The sequence below is a fragment of the Trachemys scripta genome, chromosome 25 (assembly GCF_013100865.1).
Source record: "Trachemys scripta elegans isolate TJP31775 chromosome 25, CAS_Tse_1.0, whole genome shotgun sequence".
Lineage (NCBI taxonomy): Eukaryota > Metazoa > Chordata > Testudines > Emydidae > Trachemys > Trachemys scripta.
The window spans coordinates 1780338-1788807 of NC_048322.1; the positions used below are offsets into that span (position 1 = coordinate 1780338).

The following is an 8470-nucleotide window of genomic DNA, read 5'->3' on the forward strand; positions in this document are numbered from 1 at the left end:
ATAGGGAAAGGTAACTATTAAAAAGTGTAGGTTGCGTTTTGTGATTTTGTTTTGTTGGTAATGGTTGGTTTCCATCACTTACATTTGTTTCTGTTTAAATCTCTATCCCTTGTTAAATACATTTCCGTTTGTTCAATAACTGTACTCAATTGCTGTGTGTGATACAGGAGCAGTGGTCTATAGTAAAGCTGGTAACCTGGGATATACCATTGCTTTGGGAAGAGAGGATCTGGGATTTCTCTGAGTTTCTGGGGCTCAGGGCTGGACGCCAGAGGGGGACACATTGAAGGAACTCAGGGGTTAGGGTGCCTCTGTTGTCAACTGGCAGGGCTGCTGTAGCTCAGAGGAGGGTGCTTGAGTGCCAGACAGGCTGGTGAGTTTGGTCACTAAAATCCAGCTGCCAAATGCAAAAGTTCCTCTTAATAATGGCAGGTTGCAACACAGCCCTCAACATCCTGAGAAGGGTCCCAATGTGCATCTATGTTGATCCACCTGTCAAACCCACACAGGGAAGGCACCCTATAGCATAGTTCCCTGAATCAAAATAATCCTAAAACTCTGCTCTATGAAATCATAGAACATGTGCTCTTCCTTCTGTGAAAGCATGAAAAGAATCCAAGCAGTGGAGGGTTGGGATTGGGTCCAGAGTGCCCTAGATAAATTGGAGGATTGGGCTAAAAGAAATATGATGAGGTTGAACAAGGACAAGTGCAGAGTCCTGAATTTAGGACATAAGAATCCCATGCACCACTGCAGGCTGAGGACTGACTGGCTAAGTAGCAGTTCTGCAGAAAAGGACCTGGATATTACAGTGGATGAGAAGCTGGATATGAGTCAACAATGTGCCCGTGTTGCCAAGAAGGTTAATGGCATATTGGGTTGCATTAGTAGGAGTGTTGCCAGCAGATCGAGGGAGGTGATTATTCCCCTCTATTTGGCACTGATAAGGCCACATCTGGAGTACTGCATCCAGTTCTTCTTCAAGTGCTTGCTCATATCAATTCCAGTTAGGTGTGCATGCGCGCTGTGTGCACGGATGTCGGAAACTTTTTCCCTAGCAGGTACCCGTCGGGCTGGCTGTGGAGCCCCCTGGAGTGGCACTGATATGGTGCTCTATATATGACCCTGCCAGCCCGACCCCCCCTTCAGTTCCTTCTTACCGCCCGTGACGGTTGTTGGAACAGTGGTCTCTTGTTCTCAAGTGCTCCACTACTCCCTAGCTATTCTACTTATCTCTGTATATAGTTACCCATTGTTAGTTAATTGTTATCTTTAGTTAAGTATAGTCTTTAGCACTTGAAGGGGTTTTCCCTTCAATGAGTGCCTCACAGGGCGCCGGGGCATGCCACCCCAGGGCTTCAAGCCTTGTAGCTCCTGCTGCAAGCCTATGCCCACAGGCGACCACTATGACTCCTGTCTTCGGTGTCTGGGAGAGGCCCATCAGGTGGATAAGTGCAGGATTTGCAAGGCGTTCAAACCTCAAACTAGAAAGTAGAGGGACATTAAACTAAAACAACTCCTCATGGAGTCTGCTCTCCGTCTGCCACAAGACTCGGCCCCAAGCACCTCAGTGCAGAGCGCTTCTCCAGCGGTGCCATCTACAGCACCGAAAAAGGACTCGGCACAACCTTCTAGGGCCCGGCACTCTCCCCGGCACCGCTCCCACTCCTCAGCCACCCGTAAAAAGCAGGCCACAGAAAAGCCTCCTCAAATGCTTGAGGTGGACACCACACCCCTGGCTGGGCACGGTGCGGGCCAAGGACAGAAGGCCGACAAACCATCCAGTAGGTCTCAACCTGCATGGAGCCCCACCTCCCTGGGAAGCCCCACACTGCCGGACTCCCTGCAGCTAGAGGAGGAGGAGGTCACGCTACCCTCCATGCCTGATACTTTTGAGGCTGCTAGAGGACTCATTGAAATGACGGTGCCCAAATCCCCGGTCTCGAGGCCTCCACCATCTCGAGCCCCGGTACTGTCAAGAGGGAAACCGGCAATCTTTGGGCCATCTGCCCCCAGACCAGCATCACCGCGCCGCTCTGAGTCCTGGCACTGCTCTGAGTCCCGGCACCACATGTATGCTCCGCGCCGGTCTGACTCGTGGCACCGGTCCGACTTGTGGCACTGTTCTTGGAGCCACTCCCGCTAGAGGTGGTCATTGTGAGACCTGGATCAGGACCAGGACCTGAGACCTCCAGGCACCTCTTAGACCAATACCATTCTGCCCAGTGACACCACTCCTCATCGCGACACCGCACCTCTCTGCAACACCGATCATGGCACCATTCCCTGTTGTAGCACCATTCCCCGGCATGGCACTAGTCATGGTCACGCTCCCGTTGCCATTCCCCACCGAAGCGAAGCCCAACTTCTCGGTGCCAGTTGATCTCCCAATACCGCTCTCCACAATGGCACCGCTGATCCCTGTCTGGATCTTGCCATTCCTCACAGTACCCATTCCACCCGTTGGGGGACACAGAACCCTCTCTGGAACCCTGCACCACCCCTTCTTGGCTGTCCCGCTACCAGTCACCCTCCCTTAGGTCAGGTAGGGCACTGGGAGCATTGGAGGTACCTCGATCAGGTTCGGGCAGTCTCAGACAGGACGCTTCAGTGCGCCACTGGCAGTCCCAGTGGCAGTTCTGGACCCTCTGGGCATACCACCAAGCCCAGGGTGCCTTCCCCCGGCGTCTCTCCACCATTACGTTCAGGGTCCCATATCCCTGAGGCAACCCTCAGTCATCCTCCTCCAGACCCTGCACAAACCCCCATTCCCAGCCCCACCCCCAGTGGAGGCTACAACCGGTGCTCAGGAGGAACCAGTAGAACAAGAGGCTGTCTAGATTCCCATCCACTGGGCTGCTTGATGAAGAAGGAGCAGGGAGAATCCTCCAGGACTGGAAGGAAGGGTCCCATCAGCACAGACTGAGGGGCAAGGACACAGAGAGGCAGTCTGTGCTGAGAGAGAAGAGAGGTCAGTGATTTACATGCGACAGGGGACAGTGCCTCTTTGCAGGGACAGGAGGTGAGGGTAGCTTTTTATGGGGGAGGGATAGCTCAGTGGTTTGAGCATTGGCCTGCTAAACCCAGGGTTGTGAGTTCAATCCTTGAGGGGGCAAAATCAGTACTTGGTCCTGCTAGTGAAGGCAGGGGGCTGGAATCGATGACCTTTCGGGGTCCCTTCCAGCTCTATGAGTTAGGTATATCTCCATATATTATTAATCCGGTCCTGCTGGTCGCGTACTCCTTGTCTTCTGCTGATGAGGCAGTCGTGGGTACGTCCACATCCAGCCCACTACCCATGGACTACAGGACCCCGCAGAAGCTCCGACGATGGGTGACCCTAAACATGAACCTCCAGGTGGAGGAGGTGGTAGAAGAAGAGGACCCCATGGTGGACATTTTGACACCAGAAGGGCCCTCTAGGGTGGCCCTGCCCATTATTAAGACTATCCAGTCAAGTGCCAAAACAATCTGGCAAACTCTGGCCTCCATTCCCCCCATGGCCAAAGGGGCAGAAAGAAAGTACTTTGTCCCCATTAATGGGTATGAATATCTCTTTACCCATCCCCCGCATCCTCCCTGGTGGTGGAGGCGGTAAATGAAAAAGAAAGACAGGGTCAGCAGGGGCCTGCCCCTAAATCAAGAGATGGGAAACACCTGGACCTCTTTGGCAGAAAGGTTTATTCTATGGGTGGCCTCTCCCTGTGGATCACTAATCAGCTCGTGATCCTTAGCAGATACAGCTATAATTCATGGTCTGCTATGCAAAAGTTCAAGGAGCTCCTCCCATCTGATTCTTGGCAGGAGCTAGGAGCCATTGCTGAGGGCAGGCTAGTGGCCTGGACTTCTCTTCAAGGTTTCCTGGATGCTGCAGACGCAGCAGCATGTACTCCTACATCTGGCATCACCATATGTCGTAACGCCTGGCTTCAGTCCTCGGGGCTCCCACCCGAAGTCCAGCAAACAATCCAGGGGCTCGATGGTCAGGGGCTCTTCGCTGAACAAACCAACTCTAGGTTGCATAGCCTAAAAGATTCACAAAACACCATTAAGTCTCTCGGCATGCATACCCGGTGACTCAAAGAAAGCCGTTTAAGCCCCAGCCCACTCAGCAGTGGTCTTTCCCCACTAGACCAAGGCAGGACTTCTCCCGCAGGAGGAGCAGATAAACTAGGCATAGGCCATCACATCCTCCTCTAGGGCAGGGCCAGGGCCAGTTCAAGCCCCCTCTGGGCCCTAAGCACCCATTGTGAAGATGCGCACGAGGACAGATTACCAGTCCAAATCCCAGCCAGCTATCCTCCCTTTCTGAACCATCTATCCCGCTTCTACCGTGCATGGTCCTTTATTACATTGGACCAGTGGGTCCTCTGCACGGTAGAGGTGGGCTATTCTATCCACTTCTGCTCTTTTCCACCCTCCCACCCCCCTTGCCCGTCCCTCTTCAGGGACCCTTCTCACAAGCAACTCCTTATCCAGGAGGTCCAGTCCCTCCTTGCCCTAGGAGCCATGGAGGAGGTACCTCAAGAGCTCAGAGGCAAGGGTTTCTATTCACGCTACTTCCTTGTCCCCAAGGCAAAAGGGGGCCTACAGCCCATTCTGGACCTCAGGGTCAACTTAACGTTCCACATGGTCTCCTTGAGCACGATCATCCCCTCCCTGGATCCGGGAGACTGGTATGCCACCCTCGATATGAAGGACACTTATTTTCATGTTTCAATCACCCTGTCTCACAGACGTTTTCTCCGTTATGTGGTGAAGAAGACACATTATCAGTTAACGTCTCTCCCATTTGGCCTGTGCACGGCTCCCTGCGTCTTCACCAAATGCACAGCAGTCATGGCAGTCTTTCTTCACCACCATCACGTGCATGTCTACCTGTACCTAGACAACTAGCTCATATGAGGCTGTTCTCGCCAGCAGGTAAAATCACAGGTACGAATGGTCAGAGACACGTTTGACGGTTTGGGCATCATTCTGAATGTCAACAAGTCTGTTCTCACCCCAACTCAAACAATAGAGTTCATTGGGGCAGTTCTGGATGCAAACCAAGTGAGAGCATTCCTCCCAGACATCTAGCCCTGGCACACATAATCACTGGCCTTTGCAGCTTTCCCACTATCACGGTGAAGTAGTGTCTCAAGCTGCTGGGCCACATGGTGTCCTGCACTTACGTGCAGCATGCCAGGCTACGGCTCAGGCCCCTGCAGACATGGCTTGCTTCCATGTACTGCCTGGGCTGCGACAGTCTGGACATGGTGCTGACCGTCCAATGGCATCCCCTCGATTCCCTACGTTGGTGGCCGAACCCCCAAATGGTGAGCGCCAGGGTCCTGTTCCACCCTCCCCAGCCCATTCTGACCCTAGTTACGGATGCGTCTGCGCTCGGCTAGGGAGCACATCTCAGGAGCCTGACAACTCAGGGCCTATGGCAAGTAGAGGAACTGGCTCTGCATATCAACATCAAAGAGCTCAGGGCGATCCACCTTGCATGCCAAGAGTCCCTGTCCCACTTGCAGGGCCACTATATAGCGGTGCTGACGCACAATGCCATGGCCATGTTTTATATAAACAAGCAAGGCAGTGCCTGGTCGTCTCCTCTCTGTCAGGAAGCCCTCCTACTATGGGAATTCTGTCTAGCCTCCTCCATCCTTCTCCAAGCTTCATACCGGCCGGGCATTCAAAATGTACTGGCAGACAGCTTGAGCAGACGATTCCTTACACATGAATGGTCGATTCGGCCAGATGTTATCCACTCCATCTTCCCCGAATCAATCTGTTTGCCACACAGGTCAACAGGAAGTGCCCAACCTTTTGTTCCTCCTGGGGTCACAGCCCTGGCTTCATTGCAGATGCCTTCCTGATTCCATGGTCCAATCAACTATTCCCACCATTTCCACTCATCCATAAGTAATTTCTCAAGGTCTGCAGGGACAAGGCAGATGTCATTCTGGTGGCCCCAGCTTGGCCTCACCAGCGCTGGTACCCCACCCTCATGGACCTGTCGATCCGGTCACCAATCCGCTTACCTCTCACTTCTGACCTCTGTGACGGGTTAGATCACAGAAACCCCTTGGGAGCTGCCACCCGATGTGCCAAGATCCCGCGGCCCCGCTTCCCCAGCTGGAGTGCCAGCCCGAGCCCCGTGGCCCCGCTCCCCCGGCCGGAGCGTGGCAAACCCCGCTGTAAGGCTCCCGCGGTGGGAGCCCTGCAGTCCCACTCACCCAGATGGAGCACCAGCCCAAGCCCATCGGCCCCGCTCCCCCGGCCGGAGCACTGGCCCGAGCCCAGCGAGCCCCGCAGCCCCACTCCCTCGGCTCGATTGCCGGCCCGAGCTTGGCAAGCCCCGCGGCCCTGCTCCCCCAGCCGGCGTGGCGGCCCGAGCCTGGCAAGTCCTACGGCCCTGCTCCCTTGGCTAGCATGCCGGCCCAAGCCCGGCAAGCCCTGCAGGCCTGCTCCCCTGGCCGGAGCACCGGCCTCAGCCCAGCAAGACCCACGGCCCCACTCTTCCAGCCGGAGCACTGGCCCGAGACCGGCAAGCCCCGCACCCCCGGACGGAGTGCTGGCTCAAGCCCTGCGGATCCGCTCCCCCAGTCAGAGCGGCGGCCTGAGGCCTGCAAGCCCTGCGGCCCCGTTCCCCCGGCTGGAGCACCGGCCTGAGGCCTGCAAGTCCTGCGGACCCGCTCCCTTGGCTAGAGCACTGGCACAAGCCCTGCAAGCCCCGTGGCCCCAGTCCCCCAGCCAGAGTGCTGGCCCAAGCCCCTCTCCCCTGGACGGAGCACCGGCCCAAGCCTGACAAGCCCCACGGCCCCGCTCCCCTGGCCGGAGTGCCGGCCCAAGCCCTGCGGCCCCGCTCCCCCGGCCGGAGTGCCAGCCCAAGCCCAGCAAGCCCCACGGCCCCACTCTCCCGGCCGGAGCACTGGCCTGAGCCTGGCAAGTCCCACGGCACCACTCCCCGGTCAGAGCGCCGGCCAGAGCCCAACAACCTCGTGGCCCCGCAACCCTGGCCGGAGCACGGCAATCCGAAGTGCCGCTGAAGACTAGGAGCGCCGCCCAGTGAGTACAAGCCCCACAAATCGAGCCCCACACTTGCTAAAGCCAGCCCTCGACAGAAATGTTCCTGTCTTTAACACTCAGATGCCCAACTACCAATGGGGGCTAAACTCAAATAAATCCGTTTTACCGTGTATAAAGCTTATATAATGTAAACTCATTAATTGTTTGCCCTCTATAACACTGATAGATATGCACAGCTGTTTGTCCCCCCTTCCCCAGGTATTAATACATACTCTGGGATAATTAATAAGTAAAAAGTGAATTTATTAAATAGAGAAAATAGGATTTAAGTGGTTCCAAGTAGTAACAGACAGAACAAAGTAAGTCAACAAGCAAAATAAAATAAAATGTGCAAATCTATGCCTAATCAAATTGAATACAGATAAGATCCTCACTAGTTCCAGAATGCTCTCTTTTACAGACTAATCTCCTTTTAGCCTGGGTCTGGACAGAGAGGCCTGTGCCTTTAAGAACCCAGCCCTGGGAAGCCCATGCTGAGAGGTACTTGTCTGTGGGAGGGGAAATAAAAAAGCCCCTCTGCCCCCTTTCCTATTTTTGCAAACACTGGTGTATCAATCCACTGAGGCAACTGTTACCAACAGTTTTGCCCTGTGTCACCCTCTGGCAGCGCCTTTCCCCTGGGCTTAACTCCAGCTCCTTTCCCCCCCATCCCCTCTGCTCCCATCCTAACCCTGTCTCCAGCTGCTTGACCCCCCGACCAGTCAATTTCCACTCCCTGGTCAGACCTTGGCCAACCGCTTCCTCTTATTTGCCCCCTTTGCCCCTTTTTAATCCCTGTAAAAGGAAGTCCACAGACTCTGATTCCAAGTAAGGGCAGGGTGAAGAGAAGTGGCTTCAGCAGATGTTACGGAGCATGCTCAGTGCACCCTAAGTAGGAAATTCCTACAGATAGTAATTTCTCACACTACCCCTGAGGCCTCCAGGAGTTTCTGAAAGCTCTTTTCCTTATTTTTCCTGCCTTCCTTCCTATCAGCTCCTCACTGCTCCAGCCCCTTCAAGCCCAACCCGGGCTGCTGCACTCACCGGGCCAGGGACTTTCTGAGGTGGGAACCAATACTGGATTTACAATGGCACCACTGGTGCCACTGCGCCGGGCCTACGCTCCAAAGGGGCCCCGGCCCAGCCTCTCTTCTCCAGGAAGCTTGGTGCTGCTGTGCCCGTCGGTTTTGCTACTTTGGGTGCACTGAGCATGCTCACTCGAACTGAGCATGCCCAGTAACCTTCGTTGTAGCCACTGCCCTCTCTCTGCCCTTACTTGTGCTAACGATTTGCTGCCTCCTCTTTGGGGGGGTTTAAAAGGATTAAGGGGGCAAATCGCAGCGGGGGGCTGTCAGGGTCTGAGCAGGGGGCAGAATTTTACTGGCCTGGGGGGTTCAAGCTACTGTAGCTAGCG

The 8470-nt window shown here is 55.0% G+C and overlaps 1 protein-coding gene and 1 long non-coding RNA gene across 4 annotated transcripts in view; both read right to left on the reverse strand.

The window, feature by feature from the left end:
• The window catches only part of LOC117869996 (zinc finger protein 239-like), a 1162621-nt gene that overhangs the window by 1097548 nt on the left and 56603 nt on the right, over positions 1-8470 (reverse strand). The window lies entirely within an intron of this gene.
• LOC117870073 lies at positions 3661-8241 on the reverse strand. Its single transcript, XR_004643882.1, has 3 exons — positions 8101-8241; positions 5723-5925; positions 3661-4026 (listed from the first exon to the last, which is right to left on the reverse strand). It is a non-coding gene; the product is annotated as an uncharacterized LOC117870073 (long non-coding RNA).